General features: G+C 36.9%; 1 protein-coding gene across 3 annotated transcripts in view; it reads left to right on the top strand.

Annotated features, from left to right (window-relative positions):
- The window catches only part of PDE4D (phosphodiesterase 4D), a 1,542,529-nt gene that overhangs the window by 389,467 nt on the left and 1,125,375 nt on the right, over positions 1 to 27,687 (top strand). The gene's annotated exons all lie outside the window — the stretch shown is intronic.

The following is a 27,687-nucleotide window of genomic DNA, read 5'->3' as shown; positions in this document are numbered from 1 at the left end:
AGTTGCAACTACATTTTAAAAGATTAATTAATCTCTCAACATAAGGTTGCCAGGCACAAAAGAATGCATACTATATGATTCCATTTAAACAAAGTGCAAAAACAGGCAAAAGTATTGTTTTGGTTTTAGAAATCAGGATAGTTGTCACCCTTATGGAGTAGGAGAGCTACTGCCCAGAAGAGGGCACATAGGGGACTTCTGGGGTGCTGATAATATGCTGCTTTTTGATCTGGGTGCTGCTTATATGGTGTACTCTTTATAAAAACATATTGATGTTTACACTTACGTGCAATTTTTGTATACATATTATTCTTCAGTAAGAAGTTAATAGGGCCGGGTGCGGTGGCTTATGCCTGTAATCCCAGCACTTTGGGAGGCTGAGGCGGATGGATCATGAGGTCAGGAGTTCCAGACCAGCCTGGCCAAGATGGTGCAACCCCGTCTCTACTAAAAATACAAAATCAGCCAGGTGTGGTGGCAGACACCTGTCCCAGCTACTCAGGAGGCTGAGGCAGGAGAATTGCTTGAACCCAGGAGACAGAGTTCTCAGTGAGCCAAGATGGTGCCACAGCACTCCAGCCTGGGCGAGAGACTGAGACTCTGTCTCAAAAAAAAAGAAGTTAATAGAATTTTTTCATTCTTTTCAATTAACTTACCAAATCCTGGTATTGAGCTTACCACGTGATACATATAAATGTAACCCCAGAATATCTCCTGATATGATCTCATGATGCCATGGGAAGCAGTAAGTCTTTTTGAAAAAAAGCACTGTTTCACTTATTAAAATGCCAAATATATTTTACCAGAATTTATTATTGAAACAAATTTTAGTGTTATTTTTGACCTGCTGTAATGCTTTTGTTTATTTTTTATTATGGTAAGAACATTTAAATTGAGATCTACAATCTTAAAATAATTTAAGTAGACAATACAGTATTGTAAAGTACGGGCACAGTATTGTATTGACAATCTCTAGGACTTACTCATCTTACATAACTGAGACTTTATACTTATCAAACAGCAATCCCTCATTTCCCTCTCCTCAGACCCTGGCCACCACTCTTTTACTCTGTTTCTATGAGTTTAACTATTTTAATTTCTTATCAAGTGGAATCATGCCATGTTTTTTTCCCTGTAACTAGCTTATTTCACTTAGCAGAATGTCCTCTAGGTTCAAACGTGTTGTTGCATATGGCAGGATTAACTTCTTTTTAAAGGCTGAACAGTATACACACAACCACTACATTTTCTTTATCCATTCATCTATCAATGAACATGTAGTTTGATACTATATCTTGGCTATTGTGAATAATGCTTCAAAGAACATGGAATGCAAATCTCTCTTCAACATACAGATTTTATTTCCTTTGTATATATGCCCAGAAGTAGAAATTCTAGATCATATGGTACTTCTATTTTTAATTTTTTGAGGAAGCTTCATACAGTTTTCCATAATGACTGTCCTAATTTACATTTCCACCAACAGTGTACAAGTGTTCTCATTCCTTTACATCCTTGCTAACACTTGTTTTCTTTTGTCTTTTTGATAACAGCTATTCTAATAGATGTGAGGTGATATTGTGGTTTTGATTTGCATTTCCCTGATGATTAGTGATGTTGAACATTTTTTATCTACATGTTAGCCATTTGCATACCTTGTTTTGAGAAATGTCTATTCAAATCCTTTGTCAATATTTTAATAGGGTTATGTGTTTTCTTGATATTGAGTTGTTTGGGTTCCAAATATATTTTGGATATCAAACTCTTATCAGATGTATGGTTTGCAAATACTTTGTCCTATTCCATGGGTCGCCTTTTCACTGTGTTGCTTCCTTCGCTTCCTGGTTGCATTTTAGTTTGATGTAGTCCCACTTGTCTAGTTTCACTTTTGTTGTTTGTGCTTTTGATGTCATATCCAAGAAATTATTGTCAAGACTAAGAAAAAAGAGAGAAAACTCAAATAAATAAAATCACAAATGAAAGAGATGGTACAATTGATGCTACACAAATAAAATGGATCATAAGGGACTATTATAAATAATTATACACCAACAAATTGGATAACCCAGAAGAAATAGATAAATTCCTAGAAACACACAACCTCCAAAGATTGAATCAGGAAGAAATAGAAAACCTTAATAGACCAATAACAAACGAGATTGAAATCGGTAATAAAAAACCTCCCAACAAAGAAAACCCAAAATCAGGTGGCCTCATTGGTAAAATTTTTTGTTGTTGTTGTTGAGACAGAGTCTTGCTGTGTCGCCCAGGCTGGAGTGCAGTGGTGCAATCTCGGCTCACTGCAAGCTCCGCCTCCCGGGTTCACGCTATTCTCCTGCCTCAGTCTCCAGAGTAGCTGGGACTACAGGCGCCTGCCACCACACCAGGCTAATTTTTTGTATTTTTAGTAGAGACGGGGTTTCACCATGTTAGGCAGGATGGTCTCGATCTCCTGGCCTCGTGATCTGCCTGCTTCAGCCTCCCAAAGTACTGGGATTACAGGCGTGAGCCACCACACCTGGCCCCCTCATTGGTAAATTTTACCAAACATTTAAAGAAGAGTTAACAACACCAATCCTTCTTAAACTCTTCCAGAAAACTGAAGAAGAGGGAACACTTCCAAGTTCATTTTAAGGCCAATCTTACCTTGATTCTAAAGCCAGAAAAAGACACTCAAAGAAAGAAAATTACTGATAAATATAGATGCAAAACTCCTCAACACAACACTAGAAAACTGAATTCAACAGCATACTAAAAGGATGATATACTATGATCAAGTGAGATTTATCCCTGGAATGCAAAGATGGTTCAGCATGCTCAAATCAATTAATGTACTACATCACATTAATAGATTAAAAATAACATGATCATCTTAATAGATGCATCTTAATAAAAGTTTTTGACAAAATTCTATACCTTTTCATGACAAAAACTCTAAAATACATTAGGTATAGAAAGAATTTACCTACATATAATAAAGGCCATATTTTTGACAAGTCTACAGCTAACTGCATACTCAATGATGAAAAGCTGAAAGCTTTTCCTAAAAGGTCTTAATCAAGGCAAGGACATCCATTTTTACCACTTTTGTTCAACACAGTAATGGAAGTCCTAATCAAAGGAATTAGGCAAGAGAAAGAATCAAAGTCATCTAAATCAGAAAGAAAGAAGTAAAACTATTTCTCTTGGCAGATTACGTGATCTTATATGTAGAAAACCCTCTTTCTACAAAAATCTGTTGAAACAAGCAAATTCAGTAAAGTTGCAGAATATGAAATCAACATGTTAAACTCACTTTTGTATCTGTACACTAACAATGAACTATCTGAAAAGGAAATTACGAAAAAAATGTATCTACAATAGCATCAAAAAATATAATATTTAGGAATAAACATAACCAAGAAGGTGAAAGACTGAAAACTACACAACATTAATGAAATAAATTAAAGAAGATGCAAATAAATTGAAAGATGTTTTGTGTTTATGGATGGGAAGACTTAATACTGTTAAAATGTCCATACTACCCAAAGATTCAATACAATCCTTATGAAAATTCAAATGGTAGCTGAGTGTGGTGGCTCACACCTGTAATCCCAGCACTTTGGAAGGCCGAGGCAGGCAGATCATTTTGGGAACAAAATGTAAATGTTGCTTCTAAAAGAGATTTATGAAGTTTTTTGTTTCCTCTATGTTTAATTATTTGCTGAGTACACTTATCACATTGAGATGGGAATTTGAACAAGATCTTTGTACTTGATTAGAGGGAATTAAAAACAGCACACTTATCAAATAATCAGTGTGTTATCCCATAATTCAGCTTGTGGCTTGCTGAAAGTTGACTCTGGTGTAAAAGATTAGTTACTTTTTATTATTTTAAGGCTAGAAACATAAGTTCTATTTTTGTCAATGCTACTACATCCCACAAAGTGTCTATATGAGCCATTTCCAAATTTCCATTTATGATAAGGGGCTGTGATGCATGAGTATACCCATGTTTTTACTGACATGTGTAGAGACAAACTCATGAGTTTGCCTAGTTGCCTTTTATTCTGTATTCACAGATTTCCAAACCATTAGGGTTAGGCCATACTTTCAGGTAAGTGGGTGAGCTCTATTATTGAGGCCAAGTCTTCTATCTCTGTTTAGATGCAAACCTAGTACTTAGGGACCTTGTCATATTTATTTTCTGCAAGGTACTTTCTGTACTCGTCAAGATCAATAACTGGTTTTATAATGACAGAGGACACAGAATTTAGCCTTCAGAACAGAAATGGGTGTTTATTTACCACGTGAAAGTATTTTTTTTCTGACACCATCAGACCAGTGAGCATAGATTTCTCTCTGAGAGACACTTTTTAAAAACAGAAATTACCTATTTATCTTGTTGCATAGCATCTCTGTCAACTAAACAGTGCATTTAATAATAACGATAATACATAAAAAGTTTAGTATTTCATGGTTTACAAGATATTTTCCACATTAATTGTCCCATTGGACCCCCCAAAATTCTATAAAGTGGTCATATAATGCATTATGCCATTTTGTATAGGGTAACTGATGAGGTAACAGAACAGAGACTGAGCCTAGTTTGCCCAGCTAAGAACTATCAAAGCCAGTCTTCCCAACTCAGTCCATGATCTCTTACTATTTTACTTCAGCCCTGTAAGATTCATGGTTGTATTTTCCTTCCATATAGAACTATGGAATAATAATTACTAATTTAGAATATTATATAGTCCATTTTATACAAATTGTCTAATTTGTATAGTACTATCCTAGTACTAGTATATATAATTCTATATATTAGTATATATGACTAGTATATAGAATTATATATACCATATGTATATATATACTAGTATATATAATTATATACACATATATATTACATATACATGTATATTATATATACTAGTATATATACTATATATAATATATGTATATATAGGATTATATATAAATTATATACTAGTATATATAATATGTACTTGTATATATAATTATATATACATATATACACATATATGTAGTACTATATCTACATATACTATATATCTGTATATATATAGTACTAGTATATATAATTATATATACATATATGTACACACATATAGGATGCTATGAGAATGCATAGGAAGGGAACATAGTCCTAGAGTATCATAAACTTTCACTCTGTGTCCAAAGTCTTTCATTAAATGATACCAGAACATAGGATCTACTGAAATTCTAAATGGCCATTTGTAAGAGGAAGGTCATGTTTGGGGAACTTGGTTAAAAATTACCTTTAGTGGAAAAGAAAGATAATAACTCAGTAAAAGTAGCTAGTAGGCTGGAGCAGAGTGTCTATGTTTGCTATGGTTTGAATATATCTCCCAAAATTCCTGTATTAGAAACTTAATCCCCAATGTAGCAGTGTTGATAGAGTAGAACTTTTAAGAGGTAATTAGGTCATAAGAGTTCTTCTATCATGAATAGATTAATTCTGTTGTCGTGAGAGTGGGTTAGCTATTGCAGGAGTGGCTTTGGTATAAAAGCAAGCTCTCTCTGTTTCATGTGCTCTCACCATATGATGCTTTCTGCTGTGCCTTTGTCAGGTGCTGATACCATGCTCTTGGACTTCACAGCCTCCAGAACCATAAGCTAAATAAACTTCTTTTCTTTGTAAATTACTCAACCTATAGTATTCTGTTATAGCAACAGAAAATGGACTAAGACAGTGGTTTAACGTCTGGATTTCAAAATGAAAACCTGAAAAAGAAAGAATGGGAAGAGGTCTTACAAAAATATCAAATTAGGCTCAATTTTATTGATCACAGTTTTAAACATAGATATCTCTCATATATTATCAAACACTTATGGTGAAACACTACATTTTTGTTCATAGGAGTTCTCCATAGCAAAATTCATCCATCTCCCTTTACTTTGCCCTGAAAAAAATCAGCACCCCAGGACTTCTTTATCTTTCAAAGACTGCAAGATATAAATAAGCATTTGAGTTTCCCATACAGGAATTTCTTTGCAAGTCTGGCTCAGAAAATGGCCATGTTCTATTCAAAACTCTTTGAATTTCTGGTAAAATAAAAATTCCAACTATGATTTCATTAAATAAGTCTTTCATTATCTAAATGTATGTCCTACTATAAGTTCCCAATGGCAGCCATGTCCTTGTGCTTAGTGATTGCAAGATGAAGGTTAACTGTTAAGGACAGTGTTTCTGAACCTGAAGTTATTAGAAAATCTTAGGGACTCCTTGGACTCTTGGAAATTATGTGCAAAATTATAATGACTCATTTGTACAGTCATCCCTTGGAATCTGTAGCGGATTGATTCCAGAGCCAAATACCAAGACTGCAGATACAAAACCCAGTGGACGCTTGTTCCTTACATAAAATGGTATAGTGTTAATATATAACCTATATCCTTCCATACACTTTATCTCTAGAATACCTCTAATAACTAATAATATGTAAATTCTATGTAAATAGTTGTTATAAACAATGATTTTTATTATTATTTTTGTGGTTGTATTTTTATTTTTGTGGAATATTTTTAATCCCCAGTTGGTTAAATTGTGGATGAAGAACCTACTAATATAGAGGGTCAACTGTACATTCTCTTGGGAAGTATATTCAGAGCTTTCATTAGAGACTTAAAAGGAACCTATGTTACTCCCCCGCCCCACCCCCAAAAAAGTTAGGAACTACTGCTTGGTGGGGGTAATAAACTGTCCTTGGAACATCAGATTCTTTAGATACATCATAGAGAATTGGCATCTAAAGAAATATTCTGTGGTAACCAGCTTCCAAGATGGCCTCCAGTGATCTGCACTTTCTGGTATTCAGATTTTTGTGTCATCTCCTTTCAGATTGTATCAGGGTTGATCTCTGTGGCCAAGAAAATTCAGGAGCAGTTATGATGTGCCACTTTGGAGGTTAGGTTATAAAAACTGTGGCTTCTGTCTTGGATACAGTTTCTCTTTCTCCAAACACCCACTCTGGAGGCAGCTAGCTGCCAACTCACAAAGACACTCAAGCAGCCTATGGAAGAAGGCCACGTGGTAAAATATGGAGGCCTCTAGCCAACAGTCAGCAAGGAACTGAGACAAGCCAACAACCATGTGAGTGACTCGAGAAGTGCTTCTCTAGCTCCAGTTGAGACTTGCAGTGACAGCAGCCTCAGCTGGAGGCTTGACTGCAACCTCTTGAGAGACCCTAAGCTCTCCTGAATTCTTGATCCTTAGAAACTGTGTGAGGTAAGAGACATTTGTTGTTTTAAGATGCTACATTTGGGGATAATTCATTACACAGAAATAGATATCTCATTTACATTATCTTGACTGGTCATGATTAAAAGAAAAGTGAATGTAAGAAAATAAAGTGTTTTTAATGCTGACCTTCCCTGTTAATCCCAGAAAATTAGAGTTTGAAATGATAGTGTCATAGTCACTATTCCTTTAATCTTGTTGATAAATAATGAATGCAGTGTGGCCCATTCACAGCCAGCACTTGGTCACCATTGTGATCTACACAGTAAGAAGCAGCCTCACGACCTGTCTGTTGAAACAAACAAGTTTTCTTTTAAGTGATTTCTTTGTTTCCCTTTATAAGGCACCAGCTTTCAAAGGTGTTCTGGGAAATCTTTCTTGTATTTCTTCCAAGAAAAATCAATTCAACAGAGAGTTCATGCTTTATCTGTGATCAATGGGGAAGTACCAACGTAGCTTTCTTTCTTTTCCTATAGGGCTGCTCATAGTCCTCCGATAGACTTTACAGCTGTTAGTTTTGCTGCAGTAGTGACTTGCTAAAATGGTGGCTCCTTTGAACGGTGCTTGTATTAATTTACACTCCCACCAACAGGGTACAAGGGTTCCCTCTTCTCCTAGTATTTATTATCTTTTTTTCTTCTTGATAATAGCCATTCTAACAGGTATGAGGTGATATTGTGGTTTTGATTTGCATTTTCCTATGATTAGTGATGTTGACCATTTTTTCATATATCTGTTGGCCATTTGTATGTCTTTTAAGAAATGTCTATTCGGATCCTTTACCTTTTTTAAAAATTGGATTATTTATTTTCTTGCTATTGAGTTCTGTATTTTGAATATTAACTTCATATCAGGTGCAAATATTCATATCAGATGCAAATTTTTTTGTTATTGTATAGGCTGTTTCTTCATACTGTTGATTATTTTCTGGTGGTGCAGATGTAAGCTTTTAGTTTGATGCATTCCCATTTATGTACATTTGCTTTTGTTTCTTAATATACCTTTGTATTGAGTAAATCAGATCCTTTATGAAAGAAAGAAGAGGATCAATGATTACCTGATGGAGAAGAAGAAAATTGTGAGGAAAAGGGTCAATGAGGACATTCTTTGCCGTTTTCCAATTTTCCAATGAGCTGGTCTTGATATTATGTTTGCGTAAATAGCTCGGTCTGATCTTGGACACTAAATTCCAATCCAGCAGGTTCTATCTGGAAGGAGACTATATGATGGTGGAGACACAAGACTGAAGGTGAAATATTGCACGATGTAGAAATAGATCAACCATGCACATTTATAGAACATCTACTACCAGGTGCTAGGTTCTGTGCTGAGCAATAAACATAATTACTCTGTAATTTTTGTTTGTTTGTTTTGTTTTTGAGATGGAGTCTCACTTTGTTGCCCAGGCTGGAGTGCAGTGGCGCAACCTTGGCTCACTGCAACCTCCACCTCTCAGGCTCAAGCGATTCTCATGCCTCAGCCTCCCGAGCAGCTGGGACTATAGGTGCACGCCACCACACCCGGCTAATTTTTTGTATTTTAGTGGAGACGGGGTCTCACCATGTTGCACAGGGTGGTCTCAAACTACTGAGCTCAGGCGACCCGCCTGCCTCAGCCTCCCAAAGTGCTGAGATTACAGGCGTGCGCCACCACACCCAGACTCCTCAGTAATTTATAATCTAGTTGAAAGATTTGGACATATGTATCACAAGATACCTATTAACAAAGGCAAGGGCATATCTTATTTATAAGATATTTAGATAGATTTCAAAGGAAGTTTTTCAGCCAAAAATTCCATCATGTTTCCATTTTTCAAAATAAATACCAACATATCTCAAATTCAGATCTTAATTACTTCTACTGGCAAAATGTAAAGACCATTCCCTCATTCATTTGTTATTTCTCCAAGTATCCTGAGTACTGGATATCTGAAAGGCTCTCTGCTAGGTACTTTGTAGGGCAGGAAAACCTCAAAGGATGTGTGGAAATGAAAAAAGTTTCCAAATACTTCTTCAAATTTTGTGAAACTTATCAACTGAAACAAGGTTGATTTGGGTCAAACAAGGTTTGTGAAGTAAAAGCAAAGCAATTTTAAATAGGCTAAAACCCCATGGGTTGCAATGGAAGCAATGTTAAGATGACTCTTAAGTAACTTAGAACTGTTGAGGACTTTGGTAATTAAAATCTCTTCCTTGTAGCTCCCCCAGCAATCAGGAAACAAGGATAGTTTGGATTAAGGTCTCATAAATAAACATACAGCTTGTCAGTCCTTGGAGATGGAGAAGTCATTCTTGAGTGTGCCACATGTAGGGCTCAGAGATAAGTGATGACCCGCTTGTCACTCTGGCAGAAAATATATTAACTTCTTTAAACTAAGAATTATAGCGATTTCAGTGGTACAACTACAAGAAGTGACTTCTGGGACTTGCATAAAGCAAGCTTATTTAAATAGTGTTTCAGAAAAGAACATATGCTCCTATTAAAGAGTTGGAAAAAAACCAACTGCAATCCCATAAGATAAAGTGAGGTGAGAATATTCATGTTTGTTTCAGATACAAGTCCATTATTTATGTCAAATAATTAAATACCTCTTTAGATATCCATTCCAGGGGAGGCTCTTGAGACTTTCACCTCTCTCATGTCCAAATTTACTAGTTATTTCAAGACTGAAATAATTCCAGTTGTTCATGAATTATTTGATGAGATTTAGAGTGATCTATATTAGTTAATTCATTTATCAGATTTGTTGAATACCTGTTATGTGCACTGGATGGCAATTGGTGCCGTGTTGTATATACATTGGACAAAGGCAAAATTCTGTCTTGGGATGCTTAAGTATAGTAAAGAAGAGTGACAAGTGCAAAAATATCTAATTCCAAAGCTGAGAGAGGAGAGAAAGATTATTTAAGTTGGTATGGTCAGATGAGTAAAACAGTATTTTAACTAAGCTTTGAGAAATAGATAGAATTCTAGTTGGAACATTGAGGAGGACTCCATGGAAAAGTAACAAATGAATGAAGACCAGAGCCAAGCTGGAAAAAAACCTTTTTAATGGAATAGCAGTGAGCAATGCAGAAAAGCTAGAGATCATCTTACTGCTGTGCACTCTAAATATTCCCCATGGCTGCTACCTTGTCCAATTCCCTCACAGTCCTGCCTGCTACAGAAAGGGTAGCAGTTTTCTCTTTATCGACGATGAGCAATAGAAAGAAATGCTTCACTCTGCCTAGGCAACAGGCACATTTAATATGGAATTTCTGTTGACAATGCCTTAAGCCATGGAGCTAGCTAATCAGCACCTTACTCATTGTATGACAGGAAAAAGAAGAGATCTGGGAATGAGCAGATCATTCAGCATTCCTGCAAACATGGAGAAACAGAGCCAGACAGCTAGCTCTCCCCTCCCAGTTTCTATGAGTTCCAATGTGACCAAAAGCCTTACCTTGGCCTTTGCACCTGGAGGTCACAGCTGCCACTGGGAGGATGAGTGGAGGAACTGGGGATGTACATGATAGGGTCAGCCACCAGCAAATGAGTGTTTGCAGAGTGACTAGGGAGGAGCAAAAGGAGAGCTTTCTCTGCTGTAATAGTCCAGAAGTTGCTGCTGAATCAAGAGAAAAGAATAAGCAAAGTGTTTCAGGAGTCAGCCTGCTTCACATCTTGTTGTTCATTTATTCCCTCTATTCTGACCACTGAGCCCGCCAAGCTCTCCTTCTTGATACAACTTTTATCGTATTTAATATTAGGGCAAGACTAGTTTGGGATCTTATGTGTATAATTTATATAAATTTAGCAAATAGTCTTTTTGTTGGTAAGATAAACTAGTGAATTATCTCTAACATAATCAATCAATTTTCTTATTGCTGGGTGGTTCTCAACCATGGTTTCGCATTAAAATCATCTAGTGAGCTTAACCGCTCCCCTCCCCAAAACACACACACACACACACACACACACACACACACTTCCCAAGCTGCTCCTAGGTCATTTATACCAGAACTCGGGTTAGGACTCAGGCAACGGCATTCTTTAAAGCTCTGCAGGTGATTCTAATGTGCCGCTGGAGTTGACAGCCACTGTTCTAAATGTCTTGAAGATGAATAATAAAATCCAGATTGGTAGTGGGTAAAAATATATGTGTGTCTAATGTATAAGTCTGAAATTATTAACACTTCTCAACAATGTATTTCCATTTTAAAAATCATATTTTAAGGAATGACCTTCATAATTTTGTTATAGAATATTATTTTAGTGATGTTTCTCTGTTAGTAATGTGAAGCATGTTGCACATAAACTGTCTGGAGAATGTGGCATTATTTGCAAACATGTCAGAGAATGCAGCAGATTTTACAAAGGTTTATGAAAACAATATGCTTCATTTTTTGTTCACATAAAAAGTTTCAAAATTAGCTTCCTGTTAAACAGAAAGCCCATAGAGTAGAAGAGAAAAGGTCTGATTCCTTATTCACTCCCAGCTACCGGGAGGGTGTCTTATTCCCCAAATCCAGGACATCTTTGGCTTTTTCTTCTCTTGACCGTCTAATCTAATGTCATGTAGCTATAATAATTCAAAATAAAAGTAGTTAAAATTTAAAAAATATATTTAAAGATTATCAAGATCTGTTGATTCTACCTCTGCAAATTTTCTGTCATACCCTCATCATTTGTCCATTTTTGTGGCCACAATCCTAAATCAAACTCCCTGTTACCTCCTGCCTTGGTAATTGTCATATGCTCCCCATGCAAATTTTTTCTCAGACATTGCATCTGGCCAAAGACCTGAGGGCATCATGTTTTTCACTCATCTTCAGTGGTTCTCTGCTACCCACAGTAATTTTACAAAACATTAGCTGGGCATTCAGGTTCTCCGTCATCTGGCCTCAACCTTATTCCCGAGACTTCTCCCCTTTGTGTATAATACTTTGAACTGATCTAACTGTTTGGTAGTCCTGGACATGGCTATGTTCTTTCTGCTGTCAGAACCCTGGCTCATGCTGGTGTTTCTGCCAATGCCTAAATCCCACCCAGTATAGAGGGCTCAGATTTCATCTGCTTCACAAAGCCCTGAACTACAGAGTTAAAAGTAATGTTGTTTCTACTGTAATCACATCACAGCACATTATCTGAACCATTTTAAATATATTTTCCCAGAGTGACTTAATCCTTATGAGCCTCTGTTCTTTTATTCATAAAATGAGAACAGTAACACCTACCTAAAAGACTGCTTGTGAAGAGTATGATTATGTGTGTAAAAAGCATAGTGCACAGTAGACAATTTTCAAATCTTTCTTTCTTCTCTCTGTCCTTTCCTTCCTTCCTTCCTTCTTTCCTTCCTTCTTCCCTCCCTCCCTCTCTCCCTCCCTTCCGTCCTTCCTTCCATCCTTCCTTCTATGTATTGTCCATTATAACTTTGTAATTTCCTTTTGGGCAGGATCCTGTGATTGGTAAATTTTTGTTTTCCATGCAGTTTCTAGGCTAATGCTTTGCATGTGTAAGTACTGAATGTAAAGGTACATGTTTTAAGTGAAAGGACCCAAAATTCATGACTTGCTGTACAAATGATGATCAGGGTTTAGGAGAGGAGATATAGACCAGAAATCTAGTTGTTATTTTGAGTTATTGTTATTACTTAAATTATCCTGTATTTTTAGGTTAAAAACTCATTGAGCAAACCAATATTATCTTGATGAGAAATCAAGAGGTTAAGTAAATTTATTTTGGTTAGATGTCTTCTAAGCATTAGTTAAGGATTCAAACCAAGGCCTCTCCCGTGTGAAAACGTATATTGTTTCAGCTTATCAGGATTGGTTAGATTATCTCCAAGATTATGTCTATTTAAATGGCAGTTATTGCAGATAATACCAATGTCCTAGGTCCACAGGAAGGCAAGAAGTAGACTTAGCAGTAAGTTGCTGAGCAGGAATTATGAAAAGGGTGACCAGGATCAGGTGAAGCAGGTCCAGAGAGTAAAGGGGGTAAGCAAGCTCTCGTTATTAGCCCAAGACTAGCCTGGCCAATATAATGGAACCTTGACTCCACTAAAAATACAAAAATTAGCTGGGCATGGTGGCAGACACCTGTAATCCCAGCTACTTGGGAGGCTGAGGCACAAATCACTTGTACCTGGAAGGAGGAGGTTGCAGTGAGCTGAGATCATGCCCGTGCACTCCAGTCTGGACAACAGAGCAAGACTTCATCTCAAAAATTAAAAAAAGAGATAGTCCAGAAATAACAAGACACAATCTAACAGGAAAGAAAGGTTAATTTCTTATTTAGGCTTTAAGAAAAAATTTTTAAAAAGCAGTAGTGCAAGTACAGAAAGACCTCATTGTATGGACAGTTCTCATAAAAATGGTAGTTAATTGCAAGTACCGTATCAAATATGTGATGTCTATCTAAAAATCTTCTAAATTGAATCTTTCTAGAGGGAAAGAAAATCAACATTAATTGAAATATTATTGCTCAGACAAGAAAGGTAGCAGTAGTTCATTGTGCTCAAACAATTGTCAGACCACCTATGGAATATCCTGTACAATGAAAAAATTACAAGTTTCCCAGAGTGTGTTCTTCAGAGCAGTAGCTCTTAGAACATTAATGATTATTATGAGAAGAGAAGGTCTATTGTCAAAGAAGCTTGGAAAGGATGAATTGTTAAGCAAAAGGTGTCTTTTGAGCCGTACTTTTCATGGTCTTTAATATACCAATATGCATTGCAGCTGTCCAAGACAGGAGGCCATTAAGGAAGCCTGAAGAGAAATGTCCCACCTTAGTGTCCTGAAAGGATATACATTCCTTTATAGCTATTTACTTTTTATTTTCATCCCCTGACCTTTCTTCCAGCACTATGGTCCTCTCTTCATCACTTCTCTCTATTTTGATTATTTCGTTCTCCAATGGCTCCTAACTTCTTTCTACAAATGCAGGTGCTCTGTCTGATAAAAATCATTTTAACTTTGCTTCTCCGTCCAGCTACCTTCTTTTTTTACCCTTCCTGTTACTGCTTCTGGTATTCGATGGTTTTTCCTTTTCCCTTCCCCCATTTTTGAACAATAGACTACTTTTTTTCATAGCTCATCTTGCACATTAGTCTTCCACGAGATATGCCTGTAGGCATGCTCAACTAGAGATGTTAAGTAGAGGCAGAAAGAAAAGAAAGACATCTGGCAATTAGATCTGACTTTATCCATTCTGGCTGTTATAATAAAATAGCATACACTCAGTAGCTTATGAACAATAGAAATTTATCTCCCAAAGTTATGGAGGCTGGGAAGTCCAAGATCAAGGTGCCAGAAGATTTGGTGTCTGGTGAGGGTGTGCTTTCTGGTTCATAGATGGCACCTTATAGCTGTGTCTACATGGTTAAAGGGGCGAAGCGTCTCCCTTGGACCTCTTTTATAGGGCCACTAATGACATCTCAAGTGCCCCATCTCAAAATATTATCACATTAGTGATTAGGTCTTAGAATATACATTTTGAAAGGACACAGACATTTAGAGCATTCCAAGGTCTTATTTGTCTTTCAGTGGTTAAGAGTTTCGTCAGGGAGGAAGAGTAGAATTATGTGAGCTTGCTTCAGAGCAGAGTTTACTAATCTTCTATGTGTGTGTATGGAGTGGGTGTAAATCCTGAATCCTTTCAGTAAGAAGGGTACACCTATGAATGCCATCTCAGTACAGTTGGCTCTCTGTACCCATGGGTTCTGCATCCTGGAATTTAACTAACCATGGATCAAAAACTTAATAAAAAAGTTTGCACTGAACATGTATGGATGTTTTTTCTTGTCATTGTTTCCTAAGCAATACATTATAACAATTATTTACATAACATTTACATTATACTAGGCATTACAACAAATCTAGAGATGATTTAAAATATATGAGAGGATGTGAATGGGTTATAGGCAAACACTATGCCATTTCTTATCAGGGGCTTGAGCATCCATGGATTTTGTCATCTGCCAGAGGTGCTGGAAGTAATCTCCCATGAATACTTTGGGACAACTGTATAATAGTTTTTTGTTGTTTTTAGTTTGTTTTTAGAGAAAGGGTCTGCTATATCACCCAGGCTGGAGTGTAGTGGTGTGATTGTAACTCAATGCAGCCTTAAACTCCCAGTCTCAAGCAATCCTCCTGTCTCAGCCTCCCTATTAGTTAGGACCACAGGTGTGGGCCACCACCTGGATCATTTAAAAATTTGTTTTTGTGGAGATTGGGTCTCTACAAAAGAGATGTCACTTAGGTTGGTCTCAAACTCCTGGCCTCAAGTGATCCTCCTGCCTTGGCCTCCTAAAGTGCTGGTGGTGAGGTACCACACTCAGCCTGTATAATGTTTATAACCACAAAAAAATTATAGAATTAAAAATGAAACCAATTGTATTTAAAAAATTATAAAAATATTAAAATAAAAATTTGGTATAGTTATATAAGTGCATCTTTATTAACGTATTAAATCATAAGATCTAGCAGATCACATATCTAACATACTTAATTTTGTAGTGCTTGCAAAAAGTCTAATGAAATGAGAAGGTATCTATGATTTTTACTGGCAACAAAGTCACAAACTACAGTGGTTTGGTAACTATATTCATAATTGAAGAAAATGGTATTTTTCAGTTACAAGTTAGTAAAAATACAGATGTAAAGCTTGTCATACAAGTTTACCAATCTCCTGAATTCTTTGTGGACTCCAGGTTAAAAACTACTAAATGGTAGAGTATATAGTTACAAGGAGTCAGATTTAAGCTCATTATAAGTATATGTATATAAAGCCTTAATAATTAAGATGTCCTAGAGTGAAAGGATTTTCTCACAAAGTAGTGATCTACCTGTTAATGGAAATATCCAGTTAGCATCTAGACAAATATTGAGGATGTTGTAGTATAACACTAATTAATATTAGCTAGCATTTACTGAGTGCTTGCTGTGTTTTACGCACTGGGTTAGGAGCAATTTTTGCATTGTGTCTTTTTTTTCATGATAGTTATGTCAGGTTATCTCTGTGTCATAGATAATACAATTTAGGTTTTGATATTTGTTAAAAGTTGACTACAGCCTGTAATCCCAGCTACTCAGGAGGCTGAGGCAGGAGAATCGTTTGAACCCGGGAGGCAGAGGTTGGAATGAGCCAAGATCACACCACTGCACTCCAGTCTGGACAACAGAACGAGACCCCGTCTAAAAAAAAATTATAATAAATAAAAAAGTTGACTGCAATAAGTGGCAGAGTATGAACTCTAACCCACATCTAAGTGACTCCAAAGCCTATAATTGGAGAATATTTTGATAATAACGTAGGAGAGAGATTGATGAGAGAATTAGAGATCACCTTGTTCATCCTCTTTATTTGATAGATATGAGGACACTGAGAACTCAAATAAGTTAGGTGACTTACTCCAGGTTACACAGTTTGTAGCAGAGCCAGAAATTGGACTTTGATGCCTTTTTTATGTGGAAACATGAGCTTTTATTATTTAGCTCTTCATCTGGTGGAAGTGGAACACAACCTGAAGAGAGAGGCAATGGACTACACTATATACACTCTGTTTGGAACAGAGTGTATAGTAATTTCCTGTTTCATTTAGACAACAGGGATATGCCTAAAAGTGCCTTTACCTATGTCAGTGAATTTACTCACAATGAAGACAAAATTTACTTGAGTAATTTTTTTTTTTCTCGAGGTATAGTCTCGCTCTATCGCCCAGGCTGGAGTGCAGTGGTGCGATCTCAGCTCACTGCAACCTCTGCCTCCAGAGTTCAAGCAATTCTCCTGCCTCAGCCTCCCTACTTGAGTAATATTTTAAATGTAACCATAGTGAACTGTCCAATACTAAAATTTGTGCCTTTGATAATATTTGTATTATGAATAAAAATATGCTCTTTTAACCATGTCCTCATCTATTTTACCAGAAAGTATCTTGCGTATTGTCAATACAAAGTATCTAATGCATGAATGACTGAGTATGATTGTCTGGTTTTCTTTAATCACCACTTACACACATCAGATAATTGGGTATTTACAATATACTGATTCTATTTTTTTTACTGAAATATAATTATAGTTAAATTTACCATTTGTTAACAATGAGGGAAGAAGTTGTCTAGATTAGTTCAAAAACCGACATGTAAATTCTTTCTGGAATACGGTAATACATAAATGAATAAGCAATAAAAGTGTGAAAACAATTTTTAAATAAAAGCAGTTAAATTAATTTCTAAAATACACAGGGATTACACTAACAAATTTTCCTGAGTATGAAATTTAGGAAGCATGCTTTTCTAAAACGAATAAGAATGCTTTTTAACATTATTTTTAAACAAATGTTGTTTTTAATATTTTATATAGCCTACATGCACTAGGTGCTCAATAAATACTCATTGACTTAGTTCAAGATGTTGACAGAACACATGGTTTTTGTTTTCCTTTACTTTTCCTAATACCCATTAAAATAGTAGAAAAACTAAATCTGTATAATGCACAACAATAAAGAGAATGGGGAAAAGGCCATCAGTGGTAAGAGATTTTATCAAATTTCTGGAAGACGAAATATGAGTGAGAGGTGTTGATTACTGAAGCAAAACAAAGTCAATTATTGCAAAGAATATTTGTAGAGGGAGCTACACCCAAGAAGAAGCCCTAATAACGTGGCAGAAGCTAGCAAGGCTCCAGTTTTAGATAAGCCAATGCTGATGGACATTGAAATGAGAAACACAGATGTAATCAGCATTTTGATCAAGAGCATGTGCACTAGTTTTTGCTGTCCAGTGAGCCACTTTAAATCATAATGGCTTAAAACAACCGTTTATTTAGTTTACTATTCTGCCTGGTCAGCCATTTTGGCTGGGCTTATATGGGCATATTCCTGTGTCTTTGCTCAACCAATCCATTGATCAGCTCTGCTTCTTCAGGTTGGTTGGGTGTCAGTTAGCATGATAGGGGCCACTAGGCCTTGCGAATCTCATCAGACTAGTTTGGGATTGTCACTTAGTAGAGGAGCAGGATTATAAGAGAAATAATATAAATGCAAGATCTCTTAAAGTCTAGGTTTAGAATTGTCACACATTAACTTCATTCTTGCATTGCTTGACTAGGTTATAAGACCAGTCCAGATTCAAAGGATATCGCAACAGACTGTTATTTGTTGATGAGAAGAACTACAAAGTCACATTGCAAAAGGGTGTATACAGGGAAGGGATAAATCTTGAGCATTTGTGGATCTAACACAATGTAGAGGGCCCAGTTTTATCCTTCTCTACTTATCACGTCTGTTCTCAGCCCCATACTAGAATACGTGGCATGAAGCCAGGTATTTACCATCACTTCAACAGAAGCAAAAACAAAGCAAAACAAAGTTTATTTAATGAAAACATTAAATGAAGGAAAATAGATAAAATATGTTTAGGAAAATCTCTTGGAAAGAGGATATTAATAGATTAGAGAGTGTGAATGAGGTTTTGGAAAACCTTGAGGGTGTAAATTGATGCTAGAAACATCCTTCTCTGAGTGGCCTACTAATTCTGACATAGGAATCAGAGAAAAGGAAATGTAATCTTAACTATTTCACTCTGCAGAAAATAATCTTTACATAGTCATAAAAATGAAAACCCTGTTTATAGTTTTCAGCTTTAGAATTGCTCCATAGTCAAGTCATGTAAGTCTTAACTGTGTATCAGTGTAAATGTTTTCAAACTTAACAATATGAAAACACCAACCTGGGACCCATAGGCACAGACATATCTTTTACATCTTTGAAATTTAAAGCTCAATGTGATGGTCTGTGTCTTGACCCTATTTAGCCAAACCACTGTGTCATCTTTTACTAATACTCTTTCCCCATGATAGTAGCCCCAAGACAAATAAGCTGGTCTAGAGGCTCAGTGGATGTTCAGCGACAGTGCAAGTCATCACCCTTTACTTTTTGCAGATACCACAAACCTGTTTTTAAGAGCCTCTTGCCATCCTGCCTATCACTTTGTGCAGTGGAACTAGTTGGGTTCATGGGAAAGCAAATAAAAGGATGGTCTCTGTTTATAGACATAGCCCTGTCTTAGAAATCTAATCTCTCTTATCACGCTCATCTACAAAGGCTGTCAAGGAAGTGTGTCCTCTCCTGCCCATGGAGACAGATTGGGCATCTCACATAAAAAAATATGTCCTTTGAACTTGCCTGAGAAATTCCAGTAACGTTTTTCTCACCAGGATACTTTTCTACTGTAAGCTTGCCAATATTTGGTAATCTCTAGAATGAGAACCCATCTCAATCAGCAGTGCACACCATCCTGTTTTGTGCAGTCTAAGTTTAGAGCTGTCTAAGTCCCTTTGACTTAGACAACAAATGCCATTTGGCTACAACAAAATGCCATAGACTAGGTAGTTATAAGTATCAGAAATTTATTTCTCACACAGTTCTGGAAGCTGGGAAGGCCAAGGTCAAAGCACCAGCAGATTTGGTGTCTGGTGAGGGCCCACTTTCTGGCTTATAGACGGCGCATTCTACCTGTGTCCTCACATGGTGGAAGGAGACAAGTCAGGTCTCTGGGGCCTCTTTTATAAGGGCACTAATTTCATTCATGAAGGTTCCTCCTTCATGATATAATCACCCCCCAGGCCCTACCTTCTAATATCATCACATTGGTGATTAGGTTTCTACAGATGAATTTTCAGGGAATACAAACATCCAGGCTGCAGCAAGGTCAAAAAAGAATATTGCATCATTTTGCTTTAGAGACCTTTCTGTTCTAGCTACATTTTGATTATCCATATGACACAATAAAAAAGAAAGTCAGGAAACCAAAGATCTTATACTTTAATAGAGTTTTTGTAGGACAACATTGATTAATGGCTACAGTTAATACAAAAACTCTAACAGCAGCAACCAAATATTTCCATTCATCACACTTGAAAACTTGGCCTCAGATCTATGGTATTTTGAAATTTTTTTGTTGTTTTGAGAGTGACATGAGTGCAGGCCCAGCTTCATGGATATACAAACTATATATTCACATGGGTTCCACACCTAGATGGGCTCTTATATCATGTAGCTGGTCCTACCTGAAAGAGAGCTAAAAATTAAGTTGCAGTCATCAAATTACTGATCAGATACTGAAATTAAACCTGAAAGATGTTGAGAACCCAGAGAAATTCTCAATCATGTTAATAATACTTTCATGGATTTGACATTTCTTTTTTCCTGCCTCTTCTCTCTACCTGTAGAACTTTTCAAGTTCCATTATTATACCATTGTTGGCCCTTTATTTCCTCCTCCAAAGACTTAAAGAAGAAGTTATGATTAAGCATATGAAATATGCATACCAGGTTTTCTATAAAGATTCCTCAGCATCTCTGCCAAGCTGTCATATGAGCACTTGCATGTTGTTATATAAAAACACATATTTTAAATAAATTTTAGTGCTGTTCTAAGCAAAAAGCACATATTTTAAAAATCTGGAGTTTTCTGTTTCAATTTGAGAGAACTACATTTTGCTTAATTACTATTTAAATCACTGTAACACAATATTGATGACAAAATTTGAGTTTGCTTTTTAATTAACTGTCAATCAAAGAAATAACATGGAACTTTGTTTTTCTCCTCTGTTAAAGCATGGCTTAACTGTAATTTACTTGAAAACATTATACAGTTTGACAGGAAAACAAAACCACCTTAAATTATTCTAACCCATTCAGATTTAAGAAAATGCATCATAGCAAATTAACTGCTATTTGGTTTTGATCATTCTGTCTGTATCATAGAAATATGGTTCACTAGTGAATCAGTGAGAGATAAAAGGTGATCATGGTCTATGAGATAAATGCTGCCCCCTGAGCTGCTTCCAAAGTAGCCAACTTCAGTGTATCAGTTAGAGTAGTTAATACTAACTGTTGTAGCAGATAAATATCCAAATCCCAGTGGCTCAAACAATTGAAGTTTATCTCTCATTCATGCTAAGTCAGTTGATGTTTCTGGTTCACCAGCTGCCTTCCACCTTGTCACCCAGACACCTGGGTTTCTTCCTATGCACTTGTGCTTCATTTTCCTCTCAAACTTGAGACTTCTCTCCCATCAGTATGTGAATGGGGAACCCAGAGATGTTTCCTATGAGCAGGCCCAGAAGTGGCTTATGTTGCTTTTATTTACCTTACATTTACATGTCTATACATAAGAAATGTGGTCTAGCTATGGGCCCAGGGAAGAAGGAATGAATTTTATTGACTCTCTGCCACTTGCTGCTTAAGGTCAGATGATACTGCACTGTATCCAAATCAATTTCTTTTTGTAATCCTTAAAACAAATGTGTTGCATCCATATTATATTTATAACATATGTCTGTTTCTTTTGGACAGTATTATTCCATAGACTTCCTGACTGATATATCCCAAGATCATCTTTATTGACTTAGGCTTACAGTTTTGGATAAGTTTTCCCCATCTCAGGAGTTTAATATGCATTATTCCAGATCTTTTCCAATTTCTAGGTAAGAAGTAAACTCATTCCCAATCTTACTACTTGAACATAGTCTCTCCCTGCTACCATGTCCTCACAGGACCTCTTCCTTGGTTCAGTATTGCAACTATCTCCCAGTTTTCCTCTTTCATCTCTGGCTTCTCCTTCTTTATCTCCCTTTTAACTTCTATTTGACCATTAAGTGTTGGCAATGCCTCAGGCGTGGTCCTCCTTTTTATTGCCTTACACTATACTTCCCATGCCTCTGATTTCAATGATCACTTATATACTAAGGACTCACCAATTTGTATATTCAGCCCATATTTGTCCTCTGAAACTCAGACCTGTATATCCTACTGCTTTTTCAATATCTTCCATTGAGTGTTTCAGAGGCATTTTAGATCCAAAATATCCAAAACTGAAATTCTGTTTTCCCCTCACGGCCTGCTTACCATGACCTGATTTTTCTCTTGTGGCCCTTAAAACTATGAGTATCAACAGTCATCCAATTCTTCACCTTCATCTTCCTCCCTTAGTTGCTGTAAGTACCCTATCACTAAGGCCTTTCGATTTCACCTTCCAGTTATGTGCTGTATCTATCCCTCTCTCTTCATCTTTCCCGGGGCTGGCCTGTCTGTGCTGGCATTACCTGTTTCCTGAACCACAGTGATAGCTGCCTTGATCCATTTCCTGGCGTCTGCTCTTGCCCCTCATCAAATCTGTTCTCCATATTGCAGTCAGTCACCTGTTTGAAACACAAGTCCAACCTTATCACTCACCACACACCCTTGCCTTAAAACCAGTTAGTGGTTTCCCGTTGTTCTTAAGACTATTAACGTCGTTTTTGTGTGATTGTCCAGGGGCTCAATAATCTGAATCACACCTTGTCTCCAGCCTCCTTTCTGCCTTATCCTGAAGTATCCCCTGCCTGTTTCACTCCCTGAGCTTCTTGTACACTGACTTTCCACCCAGTGCCTCAGGGCACTTGCTCATGGTGTTCTCTCTGTCAGGAACATATGCTTCTGCTTTTCTCTCCCCTTTACCTAGTGAATCCCTCCTCATCCTTACCATCTTTGTAAATTCACTTCACTTTAGAAGACTTCTCTGGACTGTTATATTGTCAGGACTATCTTCTCTATATGCTGTAGAAGTACTACATACACTGCATACTTATTTCACTGTACTTATCAGATATGATTAAATGTATAATTTAATGTAAATGTAATTAAATTGTTAATGTCTCTTTTATTCACTGAATAATGTCTATTTACTCATCATTGCATCAGTAGTACCTAGAACAATGTCTCACACACAATTGTATCCAATAAGCATCTTTGTTCTCGGCAACTCCTCATTTTTTAATCTCAAGCCCTACCTTACCACCTAGCACAGAGAGAGTCTCAATAAGTATTTATTTAGTTGAAGTGGCTGTTAATGGCTAGTGTTTAAATATATTCATTTGAAAGACCTATTTCACAAAATTGCCTTGTTGGCCAGCCCAGTTTGACTCCTAATAAAAAATGCAAGTGTGCCATTTTGTTTCAGACAGACACATGAGGTTGCTATTCAGAAGGAGGGTTTTTATTGATATATTAAGACTGCCTTGAACATATCAAGTTAATTTATTCCCATTTCATTTTTTAGCCATCTGTTTGTTTCTAAAGGAACAAAGATTTGGTAGAAGCGTTAATAAATACTCAGATAGAAAATCTATGTAATAAAATTTCTATGCACTTACTATGAAAAAATAAGTAGAGTATGGCAGAATAAAAGTAAAATATTTTCTGCTTGATATTTAGAGTGTTGTTTCGGCATCTGTGACTTGTGCCAATGACCTCAGGTTTAAGTTTGGTTTTTATTGTCTGAAGATAGCTGGATTTGGGAGAGTAAGTCAACAACCTTTTTTTTAGCAAAACTCTAAATGTCTGGATGATCTGATAGATGCAATTCACTGTTCGAGTCAAATGTTGAATATGTATTACAATTTAGGCTGTTCTTGAAGCTTTATTAAATTGAGCACCAAATCTTCTGAAGCTAATGGAGATAAAATCATAGTCAAAGGCCCTTTTAACTCAAAAGAACCATGCCCCCAACTATTTCTCTTTCTCAAACTGTTGCTTCTCTTAGGCTAGGATATTTGGGATATTAAAGGGCTCTTTTAACTCAAAATAGCAAAACTATAGGCCTCATCTTCTTATTTAGGAAGGTGGTCTTTGACATTTAATTCTTAGCAGTTACCTTTTCCGTAAATGAAATTCTGTTTCTCATTTGGATATTGGCAGAGAGCCAAGATAAGGTGAGCATTGAGCAGGATAAACTAGAGGATTCCTTAATTCAGCAAATATATTTTGATTCCAATTATGTACCAGAAATTCTTCTAGGTACTGGGAATTTATCAGTGAACAAATAACATTTCTATCCTCACAGAGCTTACATTCTGAAAGATAGGTAATAAATAATTATCTATCTATCTAATTGAATCACTCCTCTCTCTCTCTCTCTCTCTTTCTCTCTTTGTCTCCCCCCTTGGGTCTTTCAAAGACATTTCTGCAGGAGTACAGCTATGAGCTGTTTAGCAGTCAGTACAACCTCTGGAAGATGGGTGTACCTGCCCAATAAAGGGGATCTGAGAAGACCGTCAGTAGCATCTACTATAGAAGATAAATGTAGTATTCTAGGCAGGAGATGATGATGGTTTGGACTAGGGTGGGAGCTGTGTTTATGGTGAGAAAGATAAGATCTGGATATATTTCTAAGGTAGATTTCACAAGTTTGCTGCTTGATTGATATCAGTTGCAAGGAAAAGGAAAGTCAAAAATGACTATATAAATTCTGGTCTGAGAAACTGTGCAAATAGAGTTACTGTTTACTGAAATGGAAAGGGAGAGATCAAGATTTTCATGTTAAATTTGGTACATTCATTCAGATATATCAGTGGAACGATAGGCAGTTGGTTATGGTAGTCTTGAGTTCAGGTTGGGTTTACAAATCTAATTTGGGTATTGATGATTTAAAAACTGAGGAATTACCATAGATAAATAGGAAAAGCCAATCTAATGTTTTGAAGTTGGAAATTCAAAAGGAAATGGAACTTTTGAGAAGGAGCAGCTGGTGAGGCAGAAATACAACCTAGAGTGAGGAGAGGCTTGGAAGTCAATGAAGATAGTGTTTTACAAAGGAATGCATGATTAATTGTGAATGCTGCTGATTACTTAAGTGAGAACTGAGAATTGACAAATGAATTTGGCACTGAGAAGACCTCGGATGATCTTGAGAAGAGCTGTTTCAGTGGAGTACTAAAAGCAAAAACATAGGAGTACATTCAAGAAGAAATGGTGGGAGGGCAAGAACCGAATAGCATGAGTTTGAAAAACTCTTTTGAGGAGTTTTACTTTAAAGAATTTAGGCAGAGAAATAAGATATATAGTAGTTAAGACTTAAATTGGACATATTATGGCAGGTTGTTATGTAAATAGGAAGAATCCAGAGAAGAGGAGGAAATTAGTGATGCAACAGAGACAGTAATAACTGGAGTGATATACTTGAAGAGGAGAAAAGAGATGAGATCATGCACATAAATGGAGGATTTGATAAATGTGATGGGGGCTGCAGAGAAAAATTGTTTTCTAATTTGCTATTTTTTTTTCAAATAAATAGGCTATCAACTGAGTGTGAGGATAGAGCAGAAGCTGTTAAAAATTTAAAGAGAGTTGTGAAATAATCATCTGTAAGCAGGAGTGTGAATGAACTAGGAAGATGTAGTAATATTTCTGGACAGCCCTGAGAGCTGAAATATTGTAAGAAATAATCTGAGAAAGTTCTGAGTACTTAGACAGTTGTGGTTAGGGGGAGCATTTTATTAAAACAATCACAAAGAACATGGGAAAAACAGATACCAACTTGGCAATTGCCATGGTATTAAATAAAACTAATTTTGGAAAATTAAACTAAAAAGATATTACATGCATTATGATGTTTCAAAAGAGACTAGGGCCAATCAGACCTAATAGTTTCTTTATATAAGACCCCATAGTTTAATTATATAATTAAGTGTTATGTTCAAATTTTGATAAATGATAAGTATATTGTACCACCATGGGAATTTGAAAATGTGACCATTTGTACTGGGATATTATCATGTAATATTTTAATTCTACCTCTTAATTATCAAAGTGAAAGATTTCCATGCAGTATTATTTGGTTGCGGGGTAATTGTTTAATTTATTTGGAATTTTATAGTGCTTTTGCTTAGCCACATTTTATTTTGTGGTCAAATTCAAATGCTGATCTAATGGTTTCAGAGTAAAATCAGAAAGGTCAAATGGGACTGGAAATTAGAGTTTTCTTCCTGTCATTAGGTATATTTATTTATAAAACAACTGGAAAATTCCTCATGTATTTAACATCTGTTCCTTCTTTCCCTGGTCACTGCATATCAAGAAGACTTTGACATTGAAGTTTGATATGGTTTGGCTCTGTGTCCCCACCCAAATCTCATCTTGACTTGTACTCCCATAATTCCCAAATGTTGTGGGAGGGACTCGGTGGGAGATAATTAGAATCATGGGGTAAAGTTTCCCCCATACTGTTCTCATAAGTGTCACAAGATCTGGTGGTTTTATCAGGGGTTTCTGCTTTTGCATCTTCCTCATTTTCTCTTGCCACTGACATGTAAGAAGTACCTTTTGCCTCCTGCCATGATTGTGAGGCCTCCCCAGCCATGTGGAAGTGTAAGTCCAATTAAACCTCTTTTTCTTCCCAGTCTCGGGTATGTCTTTATAAGCAATGTGAAAATGGACTAATACAATAAATTGGTACCAATAGAGTGGAGTGTTGATGAAAAGATACCTGAAATGTGGAAGCGACTTTGGAATTGCCTAACAAGCAGAGGTTGAAACAGTTTGGAGAGCTCAGAAGACAGAAGAATGTAGGAAAGTATGGAACTTCCTAGAGACTTGTTAAATGGCTTTGACCCAAAGCCTGATAGCAATATGGACAATAAGATCCAAGCTGAGGTGGTCTCAGATGGAGATAAAGAACTTGTTGGGAACTGTAGCAAAGGTGACTCTTATTATGTTTTAGCAAAGAGACTCACAGCATTTTGCCATGCCCTAGAAATCTGTGCAACTTTGAACTTGAGAGATGATTTAGGGTATCTGGTGGAAGAAATTTCTAAGCAGCAAAGTATTCAAGAGGTGACTTGAGTGCTGTTAAAGGCACTCAGTTTTATAAGAGAAGCAGAGCAGAAAAGTTTAAAAAATTTGTAGCCTGACAATGTGATAGAAAAGAAAAACCTATTTTCTGAGGAGAAATTGAAGCTGGCTGCAGAAATTTGCATAAGTAATGAGAGGCCAAATGTTAAACCCTCAAGACGATGAGGAAAATGTCTCCAGAGTATCTCAGAGGCCCTCACAGCAGCCCCTCCCATCACAGGCCTGGAGGCCTAGGAGAAAATGGTTTTGTGGGCCAGGCCCAGGGTCCCCGTGCTGTGTGCAGTCTAGTGACCAGGTGCCCTGCGTCCCAGCCACTCCAGCTGTGACTAAAGGGGCCAAGGTACAGCTTGTGCTATGGCTTCAGAGGGTGGCAGCCCTAAGCCTTGGCATCTTCCATGTGGTGTTCAGCCTGCGGATGCACAGAAGTCAAGAATTGAAGTTTGGGAACCTCTGCCTAGATTTCAGAAGATGTATGGAAATGCCTGGATGCCCAGGCAGAAGTTTGCTGCAGGGGCAGGGCCCTCATGGAAAACCTCTGCTAGGGAAGTATGGAAGGGAAATGTGGGGTCGGAGCCTCCACACAGAGTCCCTACTGGGGCACTGCTTAGTGGAGTTATGAGAAGAGGGCCACAGCCTTCAGACCCCAGAATGGTAGATCCAATGACAGCTTGCAGCATGTGCCTGGAAAAGCCACAGATACTCAACGCCAGCCCGTGAAAGCAGCCAGTGGGAGGCTGCACCCTGCAAAACCAAAGCAGCAGAGCTGCCCAAGA

The sequence above is a fragment of the Pongo abelii genome, chromosome 4 (genome assembly GCF_028885655.2).
Source record: "Pongo abelii isolate AG06213 chromosome 4, NHGRI_mPonAbe1-v2.0_pri, whole genome shotgun sequence".
Taxonomy (NCBI): domain Eukaryota; kingdom Metazoa; phylum Chordata; class Mammalia; order Primates; family Hominidae; genus Pongo; species Pongo abelii.
Note: the sequence above shows the minus strand (reverse complement) of the source record. Positions and strands in the feature narration are given on the sequence as shown.